The 12,276-nt window shown below is 34.3% G+C and overlaps 1 non-coding gene across 1 annotated transcript; it reads right to left on the reverse strand.

Annotated features, from left to right (window-relative positions):
• Nucleotides 1-7,340: 7,340 nt before the first annotated feature.
• On the reverse strand, nucleotides 7,341-7,412 carry TRNAV-CAC (transfer RNA valine (anticodon CAC)). Its single transcript has one exon. It is a non-coding gene; the product is annotated as a tRNA-Val (tRNA).
• Between the last annotated feature and the right edge of the window lie 4,864 nt (nucleotides 7,413-12,276).

Below are 12,276 nucleotides of genomic sequence, written 5' to 3' on the forward strand. Positions count from 1 at the left end.
TAGCTGAGTTTGCCTTTCCTTCAGGCGACCTAGCAATAAATACGGTATATACTCTTCAGCATTTAAGCTGCAGTTCTATGAAGATAAACAGCTCTCACAGTAGTGGGAAAGTCACCCAAAGTCAAAGAAAGTCACCCAAAATGAGGCAATACTTGACAGAATTCCCTTCTTGAGCAAAATGGAGGCAGAAGAAAATAAAGAAGAAATGCAACAACACTGAAAGATATATTCTGTGTAAAAAAGGAAAGAAAATAAGAGAGGGAAACCGAAGTACAAACAGTGAGAATGAACTGTTGAATTAAATTATCACAATAGGAAATTTACATAGGGCTACCCCAAGGCTGAAGTTGAAAATAATAAGAACATGAATTCATTGAGCATGTGTGTATAATCAGTGTGTATCAATCAGTGTTTACTACCAATCATACATACACACTAGGGCATATATTCAGTGGCTAAAAACAGTAATCTTGTATTTCTTATCTGTAGATCATGTGCAGTGTCTTTGCTGATACAAATTGTCATTGGTTAGATCATTCTAAGTTAAGTTCAGATCCACTCCCAACGTCTTTTTACTCCCTGACCTTGCAGGTGAGCCAAGGTCTGCTTGTTTCATGGCAGTGACAGGAATAAAAGAGAGCAAGCTCAAGTGTGCAAGCAGATCTCTAACCCTTCCCTGGCATCACACCTAGTAACATACCATTTGAAGAATCAAGTCACATGATCAAAAATATTAAGATGTTCAGAGGTGTATGTCTGTGAGATACACAACAAAGTCATATAAGACAAAGGGTTTGGGAAGGAGGAAGGAATTGTAGATAATAATGTATCAAAGTAACAAAGATGTTAAATCAAGATTATGAGAGCTCAGATAATTGACATAGGCAAAAAAAAAATCATTACACAACTAAAACATCCTTCTGGAATAGAATGGAATCAAATGGAAGACTAAAAACTAAATTGTACATGCAAGCATATTTTAAGATATAGTGGAATCCAAGTAAAAGGACAGTTAAAATAATCAGGCAAGACTCTATGAAGGATGAAGATTATCCAGTAGCTATAAATGGTGTTCATAAAGAGGTAAATTAATATATAGTATTGAGAATATAACCAAAGTTTATATTGGAAGGAAAAATCCATTTAATTAATTAATAAGAGAATAACAAATCCTGCAGATTTTAAAGCACCATTGTGCAGAAGAAATTGATAATGAATAATAATTAATGATGAATAACAAGTTGTCATTTAGTTATGAAACTTCAAAGGTAAAGACATACTTGTGTAGAGGGATTTTTTTTTTTTAATCTTTACATTGATAAAGAATGAAGGTTGCTTCAGATAGCTCAATAATGACATGAAATTCCAGAATTTAAAGAAATAACACTTGTAATTGATGCCTTATTTTAGTGTTTATACTTTCTCACTGAGTAGTTGTATATTTTCTATTAAAATTAAACAGGACTTTTTTTAGATGATAATGAAAAAACATTTTTATTCTAATTTTTTGCTAAATTAATTATAGTACAAAATGTGACAATGAATGTATATATGTTCATGTATAACTGAAAAATTGTGCTGTATGCTGGAATTTGACACAACATTGTAAAATGACTATTACTCAAAAAAACATTTAAAAAATTATAGTACATTCCTAGAATATATACTTGTTTGTTTGTTTGTTTTTAATTTTTTTATTGAAGTGTAGTTGATTTACAATGTTAGTTTCAGGTGTACAGCAAAGTGATTCAGTTATACATATACATACATATATAGATTTTTTTTCTTTTCAGATTATTTTCCATTATATGTTATTATAACAAATTGAATAGAGTTCTCTATGTTATGATCTAGGTCCTAAACAAGGACTTTTATTTCTGATTATGGTAAGATGATTGGTATCAGATCAACCATTTTGAAGAAAACAAAATTACAATCTGACTGTGGTTTCCACTTCTGAATAGGTTGTAGAAAGACACAAGGGACCTTCACTCCTAAACTAACAACAAGCACAAACTGGATAAGCCACAAAATAGTAATTTTAAAACCTGTACCCATCCGAGAGCTGAAATCACAAAGAAACATGTCAGCAAAATCCTTGAGGTCCGAAGCCAGGAAATGATGAGGAAAACCAGTAACAAAGAAACAGATCAGGTCACTGAAAGTCTATGATACATAGTATTTTCATCTGTTAAATGAAAGATTGAACTTTATTAGGGCTCTAAAACCTCAAAAATATATTTCAAAATTGTTTTCATAGTTAGCAAATGGATAGTGTTTTCCTCATTTATCAAGTCGTCATATAGGCATGCACTCTAATGTATTTTTCTTTATGGGCTGAAATACACAAACTCTTATGAAAGAAAGACACAACTTCATATTTTGAGAGATGTGTGTGTTATATTTCATTGCTGTCATCTTAAAAGTAATTTTTCAGAACAGGAAATGATTGAATAAAGACTTTGCAGAAACAACCACGTTAAGATGTAAAAACTTCACTTCAATAATCTAAACAAACAGAAACTTAGGAGGCTAACTAAAATTTAATAAAGTGTATTTCTGGTTGAAGCATCATCAGTCTTTTCAAGTGAAATGGAATTAATTCAGTGAATCCAGTCTTCCAGTTCTGTAACTTAAAGTGAATTACTACATTAGAGTTGCTTAAGTTAATAATTTGCTTCATGTTTTGCTCAGAATATAATATAACTTATCTCATGTTCTACCGTATCTCATGAAATTAGGGAAACATTAGGTGCTTAATGAAATACCTACCTTTGTCAAGTTTAAAGATCATTAACTTTTGGGTGAAACTACAATTTTAATGGCATAGACATTAGCTCATCTGTCATACACTTGACATTTGAACATGTTCATTACACTGAAATATCATTACCCATAAAACAGCAGGGTTTTTTTTTTAAAGGCTTATTCACCAAGTTTCAGTTAAAATGCTATTTTTTGTTTTAGATAGATTTGATATATATATATTTATATATATCTATATCTATATATATCTATATATATGTAAAACTTATTTCCCATCCAATGATTGTGTTCCAAGCATCTTAACAATAAATATTTATTTTTCTTTATGTGAACTAATTGAGATTTATAGAATTACGTTCACCAGTTAGTTCCTTCATCAAGTATGGTTATTGAAAACTTACAGAATGATCTCAGAAACCTTGTTATAAAAGAATATGAATTAGAAGGCCAATTTAATTATTTCTGCCCCACAAGTTTTAGAATGACATTATGGAGTCAACCATGAATAGTTTAATTTTCTGACTGATAAAATGTATTTTATAATTTCTTTTCCTCTTTGTTACTGTAAGTCATAGGCAATTACCATTGTTATAATTCAAAACTGCTGAATATCAACATTTTCTTATGGTTCAGCCTGATATCTTTTACTATGTCAATTCTTATACTGTAAAACATAAACAGTGTATATGATATGCATAAAAATGGGAAGGTAATAGTATGAGCATTAGCAATGACTGTATCATACGGTAAAATGAAGGCTAACTTAAAAAATTCCTTTCTGTAATACTCAAGTTTCTAAAATGAATGCATATTTCTTTTGTAATCAGAATATCATCACTTTTTACTTATAAAACATACTCCTCAATATGAAGCAAATAATGAAAAATATCATGTATAGATGCTCCTTTTATCCAGTGCATCTCTGAACTCATAATTTTTCCAGAACTTAATGTAAGTTTGAACATACATTGTTTAGGATTTTGTGTGTATAAAAGTTCCATGTCATGTTCCCAAACTACACTTAGCAGTCTGTGAGCTGTTTACCTTTACCATTGTGGTGAAGGCTGCTGTTCATCACAAAACCATATATCTTCTTCCTGACCGTGGGCAGAGACTACAGTTCCTAGTCTCAGAATCAGATGATTATAAATCTGTGAAGGATGGTAAAGCCATATGAAGAAAGAAGCCTCGGTAAATACATTACTAATTAGAGAAGAGCGACCTGCCAATGAGAAACACCTAACGTAGTTAAATAATCGAAAAAACAAACTGTCATTGTTATTACAGCCTAGCCTACCCTTTCTAATACAATCATTCATCTAATGTGTACCAGGGAAAGAAAAGATCTCTTCAGGAAAAAATATCAGTTATAAAGTGATAAAAACTGCAAGATTTTTTTTAAATATTGGAAAAGTTTATATAACAAATTATAAAAAAATAAGTAAAATGTCTTTTGAGTTAGTAACTGTGCTAATTATGGACACCGGTATCTCCTCTTGTTACCACTATGATACCTCACATGACATCAGGATGCTTTCCTTTAGCATTTTTAGCGGTAGTGAAGCTCTAATGTTAAAAAAAAAAAAAAAAAAAAGACTTCTTTTTCTTTTGAAATTTCTAAGATGCCTTGCATAGTTTCTGAAGATAACTGGATTGTCATTCCTTATTCCTATATACACATTCTTTATTCCTATATACACAATGTGACTTTTTTTTTCCTGGCTAGTTTTCAGAATTTGTGTATTTATTTTTTTTTAATAATTTCTATTTAGGTTGTGCCTTGGTGCAGTTTTCTTTATTCTGCTTAGTTTTGTTGAGCTTCTTGGACATACAGATTACTATTTTAATGAATGTCAATTATTTTTTGGAATTTTTTTAACATATTGTATCCTTGGACATTTGAAATTCTCTGTTGATGTGGGTCTGGAATTTTTTCTCTCCCTCTACACAGTACTTGAAGGGCAGTTTAGATACTGCATTCTTTAAAAGCTTTTTATACTTTGTAAGGATGGGTTCATAGTAGTTTGACTCTTAGAGCTCCTTTATCCCTACAACCAGGGCTTGACTTTGCTTGATTCTCTGTTGGATGCCTCAACTGTGCAACAAGGTCACTCGACTCTGCTGATTGGAACCCAACATCTGTCTGGTTTGCATGAGTTTTAGAAATTATTTAGATATACAAATCTCAAGAAACTTTTTTTTTTGGCCTGGTCAAGTGGAGTTAAATCCTATCTGTGTGCCCCTTAAGATGTATCCAAATACATGAGGGACCCCTGTGCATATTTCTGGAGTGTTAGTTACATAGATTTTTTTCCATTACTTTGCTCCTAAAATTCCATCTAGTTTGATCTCTCCAAACTTCAGTATCTATCTCTTCAGTTCAGCAAGGCTGCTGTGTTGTTCTGCTTGGGTGTCTACTGCCTGTGTCATACTCAAACAAGGCAGCTTTTTTTTTGGTGGGGGAGGGTATAGCTCAGTAGTCGAATGGGTGCTTAGCATGCATGAGGTCCTGGGTTCAATCCCCAGTATCTCCATTAAATAAATAAATAAATAAACCTAAATACCTCCCCCCAAAAAACAAAATTGGTTTTAAAATTAAAAAATAAATAAATATATGAAATTTAAAAGGCAGGTCTTACCTTTTTAGGCAGAAAACCAGAGAATTGTAGTCTCATCTTTATTATTTCCTCTCTCTCAAAGATCATAATACTGCCATGCCTGTCGTCAAATATCTGAAAAACAGTTCTTACATATTTTGTCACATTACTAACTGTTTATGTTAGGAGGACAAGTCAGGTGCCTGATACTCTGTCATGTTTGAAGTTTTCTGTAACTGTTTAGCGGATAGAGCGACCCCTAATTGGAAAGCCCGCCAAATGTGTGGGCAAGATCCTCTCCTTAAATGTGTGGGTCCTTGCCCCCTAGCTGAGAAAGAATTCTCAGTGGAGGCAGAGAGACAAAGTGAAAAAAGGAGCTGCTTTACTGCTCAGAGAGAGGAAGTTTTAAAAAAAGCAAAAAGAAAACACTCAAGAGGGAAGTGTTCAGCCAGGGAGCAGATCAGGACGGCTCCAACCCCTGTCAGGCTGGGGTGTCCCTTAATTGGACGCCTCTGCCATCCTTATCTTCATTCCAGTGGTGCCAGTCTTCTGTTACTGGCTCTTTCCTCCCATGAAATTCAGCCCTGAAACAGAAACTTCAGCTGGAGAAAGGGAACAAAGAAAAAGATACTGGGGCGTGTCCGTGGGAATCAGTGCTGCACTTGTGGGACACAAAATGTCTCGTATGGCTGTGTCCTTGGAACCAAGGAGCCAGCTGAGGGATGAGAGAGACAATCTGTTTTTAGCAGCCTGGCATTTCCCTTCCCTCGTTAACCAGCCAGGTTCACTAAGCCTGCCTCATCACTCCTCTCACAATAAGGGTTTTTTTTTTTTTTTCCCCAAAGTGAAGACCATTAGCCTCAAGATGCATTTATAAATTTGGATGAAATAATGGGTACATTTAAACTTGCATTTTTCTAGGAAGAAAGTCTGTAGCTTTCATCTTTCTCAGAGATCCCAGCCTGTATGAGTGTGCAGTAGTGGTTTTGCGATCTCTGCCCTATTCTGGGTTGGTGAATATACAAAATGCTAAAAAGGGGGATTAATTGAATGAAAGTACTGTTGAGTGATAGTGAATAGATGCTCCAGTGGCACTTAGCAGGTGAATTGCAAACCTTTACAGCATAAGCCTATAAGCTAATGGAATGTAGTGGTCTGTTTAAGTGGGGTGTATAATAGAATAACTTGTTCATAGTTCTGAAAAGAAAGTAAATGTTCGGTAAGTACAAAACAAACATATATTGAACTTTGTACGGAAGATGCTGGTGGAAGTAGTGGGAACAAACACAAATGTTGAAAATTGGTGGCACTTCCTCTCCAGTGATCACAGACCACATTTGATTGATGTTGTTTGCCCTGTTTTAATTATCTGTGGCTATATGTAGAAATATCAGTATGACATATAATTTGCTCTTCTTTCGTATGTTCTACTTTATGTATATAGCCCACAGATCCTAGAAACATTTACCGTAAATACAATTGTTAGAGTTTTGATGAAAATAATTTTAGTTGAGTCACATTAGGGACACCTCTTTCCTAAGATAAGCTTAAAGATGATGGTAACTTAAGATTTTACCATTTATTTATGTATTTACTGATAAATGAATGGAGAATATGATTAGTATTAGCAAAAAATATTTAAAATCAGATTTTATAGATATTTAGCAATATAAATACTTTTTAAGTCTCAAATTTTAAAGAGTAGCTTTTTTATCTCAGCTTTGTTAGAGATAAATATTTAGAGAATAGAGTTTATGCTTGTATGATTTAAATATTTATTAGTTTGAGGATTGATAAACCTACGGATATTATCTGCTCTTATATTGTGTTGTTTTTTTTTCTGACATCACCAATCTTTAAGCCATGTCCATTGGGAATGTAAATTAACAGTATTTTGAAGTCAGTAGGCAAAAATGATAAACATGAGAATTTGGGGGGGTGGAGGTAATTAGGTTTCTTCATTAATTTATTTTTTAATGCAGGTACTGGGGATTGAACCCAGGACCTCATGCATGTGAGGCATGCACTTCACCACTGAGCTATACCCTCCCCCTAACAGACAAAAATGAAATCTGACTCTTCAAACTCATCTGTTTAGGATCTAGATTTTTTAATTTATATTTTATAGAAATCGGAGGACAGTTGTTCCTAGTGAATTTAAGGAAATGGCTCCACTTACTGCAAAATTTTGCTGTGTTCAGAATGAAGAAATTTAGGAGAAAGTTTTAAACTCCCAATTTTTAAATATAAAAGGTTATAATTTCAATTTCCAGTGTTCTTAAATAAAATGTTAGTATACTTTAGCTTACACCTACCTCCTCCACCTTATGTTCATTCTACCTGTATGAATATGTAACTTCTCGATATTTTAATTGAGTTGCTTATGAGGCATTTGGCTTTGCAGATATGTAGATCAATTACAGCATCTTACTAGCTTTAGGGGGCCCAGCACCATAGAAATCCCATTCATTTAAAGAAATATAACATTAGCAATAAAAGTTATATATGAAGGATATTGAAATCACAAATTTCATAGCTCTCTACAATAAGGGCTGACTCTACTCATTCCCATATCTGTAAGCTCTGCTGAAACAGCAAAACAGCAGGATTTTGGAACTGGCTGTGAAATTAGATTTTTTCCAACATGAGCAATGAGAGCTGTTGTAAGTCTGATCTGTAAAAGAAAAGAAAATCCAAAACTGTGTTATCATGGTATATTTCTATCTCCCCTGAATATTTTCTCTGATCATAATATGCAAACAGTTGTGTACAGACTGAAGTTGAAATTTTGGGAATTTAGATATTTTTAGTAAGATTTGAGTTCTAAAATTCCTTTCCTCTGACAACACTTTATGAAATATATGCCTAATAAAAAATGTGTAGATGAGTCTTAGATAAAAACTAAAAACTTCCCCTGTGTTCTCAAAACACTTTACATTTCCCCCAAAGAATTACTATTTTGTTATTGATAGAATGAACTATTACGGAGCTTTCTAGACTGTGCATTTTCTGATTAGCCACAATAATTTAAAAGCATTCTCCTCACTGTGTGTCTTTTGTTGTATCAGTGTTCAATATTAGTACAAGCTCATCACTTACATATGTAAATTAGAGTTGAGCTCCTGACGTTAGACAAAAATTGAGTTCAAAATTTGACTTTGTGTCACATAGTTTGTTACTGGGCAGGTTATATAAAGTCCAAAAGCCACTGCATTTTCTTCTTTAAAACAGAGATAATTATAATTCCTTGCTGTTAGGATTGTTATGAAGATTAAATAAAATGGTTTAGGTGTGCTCGTTAGAAGAGTACTAGGTATGGGCTTTGTAGTTACTCATTGTTTCTGCATTTCTTTTTATCCCTTTTGGTGGACTAACCAGGACCCCTGGGCTCTGGCTGCTCAGAGGATGAGAGCAGATATTCTTAGGCACATCTGGACCTGGTTCACACTAAATAAACAATCCTGGAGCATCTGAAGAGTGACATCAACCTCACAATAGAACTTGTATCTTAGAAATAATCCAAAGAACCAAATGGGTAAGAGCTCCTAGGACAGGTTTTTTAATTATATTTATCTCAAAACAATTGGCATAGACTTTCTCAACTTGTCACTAAAATAATTATAGAGCCATATGTAAGAGTGTGAAATCAGAGAAAAACAGAGGAATGCTAACAGAAATCCCAGAATCTGGATAAAATATTCTCTAGCTATAAAACTGATAGAATGTCTTTACAAAGAGCAACCGTTGTACAGGCATTACCAGAACAGAGTGGGACAGTTGACAGAGAAGGACAAGAAAGTCGCTTGGCTCCCACCCCAAAGTCCTCTTTCTTTGTTTCAGAAATGCAGTGAGTAGCAGGTGCTCTTACCATGGGGCTGCTTGATTTGGTGGAGGAGCAAACTGCTGCCCATCACTTCTCATCCTATTATTTCCTTTCCTTCTAGATCTATTCTGTTACTGAGACCACCAGAAATGAACCAAGGGAAACCATTTAGTGTGCAGATTTAACATGCAGAATATAGTCAAGGAAAAAAAAAATCAGAAGTGATCCACATCTTGTTAGAGTCTAGACTCTAGAGATATATTTTCAAGTTAGAGTATAAGAAAGTTTCCCTGCCACCAGACAGAGAGGGGAAAAGAGAAGTTGAGTGAGAGGGGTTAACAGTAGGGAGAGAAAAAGAAGGCCTCTCCTAGGCATCCTTGCATTACTAAATACTGGACAAAATAGAGAAAGTTATATTTAGTTTTGAGGATAATAACGATAATTTGGCAATGAGATCAGCTGTCTTACATGTTTGAAAACAATGGAAATATTTTCTACTTTAAATTGGAAAAAATTAACTTTATTATAATAAAGCTTTCAGGGGACTGTATTTTGTGAATTTATGCAAAATATCAAATCACAGTTGCCATATAAATTTGGTTTACTCTCTGTTTTGTCATGTTAATGTATTTCTTACCGATTTTCAGGCGACAGACTCTGTAATATGATTACTTATCCTGATTTTTCAGTGATATTGGCAATATTAACTCCTGATTATAAATCTGAAGAGAGCAAGGGTTCACAGGTCACACAAGTATAAATCAACCTTGAACCACTATGCCTGGGTGTTCATTCCTTGTGCTGACATCTGATACCATTTATTGTCTGTGTGATGGGATTAGTGGTTAGAGGTGTTAGCTCTGAAGTCAGATTACTTGGATTCAGATTCAATATTCATATTCACCAGTTGCAGGGTATCACAAAAGTTGTATATTTTTTCTGAACTTTGCTTCCCTTTTCTGAAAGAGAGAAAAATACTGTTGACATCATTGAAATAATAGAGTAAAGTGCTAGGAATACTGTCCAGAACATAGTGAGGATTCAGTTAACTAGATATTGTATATGTGTTTATAAATGTAGTATCTTTGTATGTAATTAACTATTAATGTAATGGTCAGGAGAGAGTAAATGTTCAGTGAATGATAGTATTTATCATTACTGCCTCCTTTGATACCAAAGAAGGCTATATTTCTTCATATTTTTGTGTGTATAAGACAAAGTTGCAGTGACATGATAAAAGACTTGAAAGCAAGGATCTTTTTTTTTTTGTCCTCAGCACTTAAATTGTAGGTAATTATTAAATCATGTGATGTGCTAGATTCATCTTGTGCCATTATCATAGGTGACTGAGCACATCTCTTCTCATCCTCAGCTTCTTGTTCAGTGACATCATCCTGTTGGCTTGAAATTAGCCATGGCAGGGCTAGTTACATCATAGAAATTGACAGAATCCCACAAATTAGGGTCTCCTCCTATGCCTGAGAGGAGTTTGTGAACCTTTTATTAGCACATCTCTGATTAATATCCATAATGATGTGAAACCAAGGCTCCATACCCATCTTGGTGACTCTTGGCCAAGTTCACATATGAGGGTAATCTGTATTTTTTTAATCTTATTTTGTTTTGTAGCGAGTACCTCAGCCACTTTTGTATCAGTGTGGAGCCATGGTTGGTACTGACCTAATTCAGAAAAACTCCAACTGATTCCCACAGGAGATGCTGTAATTATGCATTAAACACTATGTTGCATCAATCTAGGGCACTGAGATTAAGCACATCAATAATCCTTTTCACATGGATATATATATATTTATATTTTAAGACATTTTTTATTGAGTTATAATCATTTTACAATGTATCAAGTTCCAGTGTAGAGCACAATTTTTCAGTTATACATGAACACACATATATTCATTGTCACATTTTTTTCTCTGTGAGCTACCACAAGATCTTGTATATATTTCCCTGTGCTATACAGTATAATCTTGTTTATATTTATATTTTTTTATCTATCTCCTCACACATAATAAAATGTATGAGGTTATTGATTTCTACTTGCACACTTATGAAACTCCCGCTAATCAATACTGGGTTGAGATCACCGACTCTTACTGTGAGCGTACGAGCATGTTCTTAATCATTTTGGAGCTGAAAACTGAAATACCTACAACAGCATTTCCCCCACTACTTTGTTTACAAAGAGTCATGTAGGATGCCTGTAACAGTTCAGAGTCCGCTTTTATTCTAGATCTGTTAAGTGAGCATCTCTCGAGGGTGAGCTGGGATCTACATTTTCAGTCAAGAGTCTCGATGGTTTTTCTGACCTGGCAATTTTGGGAACCCATAGCTGATAGAGACTAAGTAGGTGGCTTAAGTGGGTGAAGCAGGGTGAGGGAGGCATGTGAGGGTCTGAGAGGATGCCTTGGCTGCAGGGTGTCGTGCCAGCTACCTTCACATTTTCAAGATAAGCTAGAAATATGTAGTTACATAAAATACTCTGATTCTTAAATATTGACAAATTACTCATTGTCTTTGTATTGTTACCATCCAGGCCGACTTAAACCTTTTAACATACTAGTGGTTTAAAAAACATATTTACCATCCCTCAAGATACTGAGAAAAGGTAGCAGTGCCTGAGAAAAGTCAACTGTGGTCCCACCTCCTCTCTGTCTTTTTTCATCTGCCAATCCCCTCCACACTGCTCTCCACTGTTTCCTGTTCATAGTAAAGGAACATTCTGCAGTACCAGGAAAGGACACTTGTATCTTTCTCCTATCCCTGGCACACAGTAGGTGCTCAAGTGATAGTTGCTGAATTCTCCTGAAAGTTTTAAGGAAATATTTAGGCATTCTCTATAGAGAAATGGTTTTCTTATATAGGTTTTTAAATAGTGATTCTACTATTTGGGTATAAAAAGTGACTTGGGTATAAATAGGATCATTTCGTGTAAAAGGGTGGAGTCAATGGGAAGCAGTTAAGACATTGACTTCTTGGTGATAGAAGAAAGAGTCTTAATATCTACCTACCTTTTTATCTATCGCTTCTTCTTTTTTTCCTTACATTCCTCCCCAAAAATGCAGTGTAATAATC

Source organism: Camelus dromedarius, chromosome 10 (genome assembly GCF_036321535.1).
Source record: "Camelus dromedarius isolate mCamDro1 chromosome 10, mCamDro1.pat, whole genome shotgun sequence".
NCBI lineage: Eukaryota > Metazoa > Chordata > Mammalia > Artiodactyla > Camelidae > Camelus > Camelus dromedarius.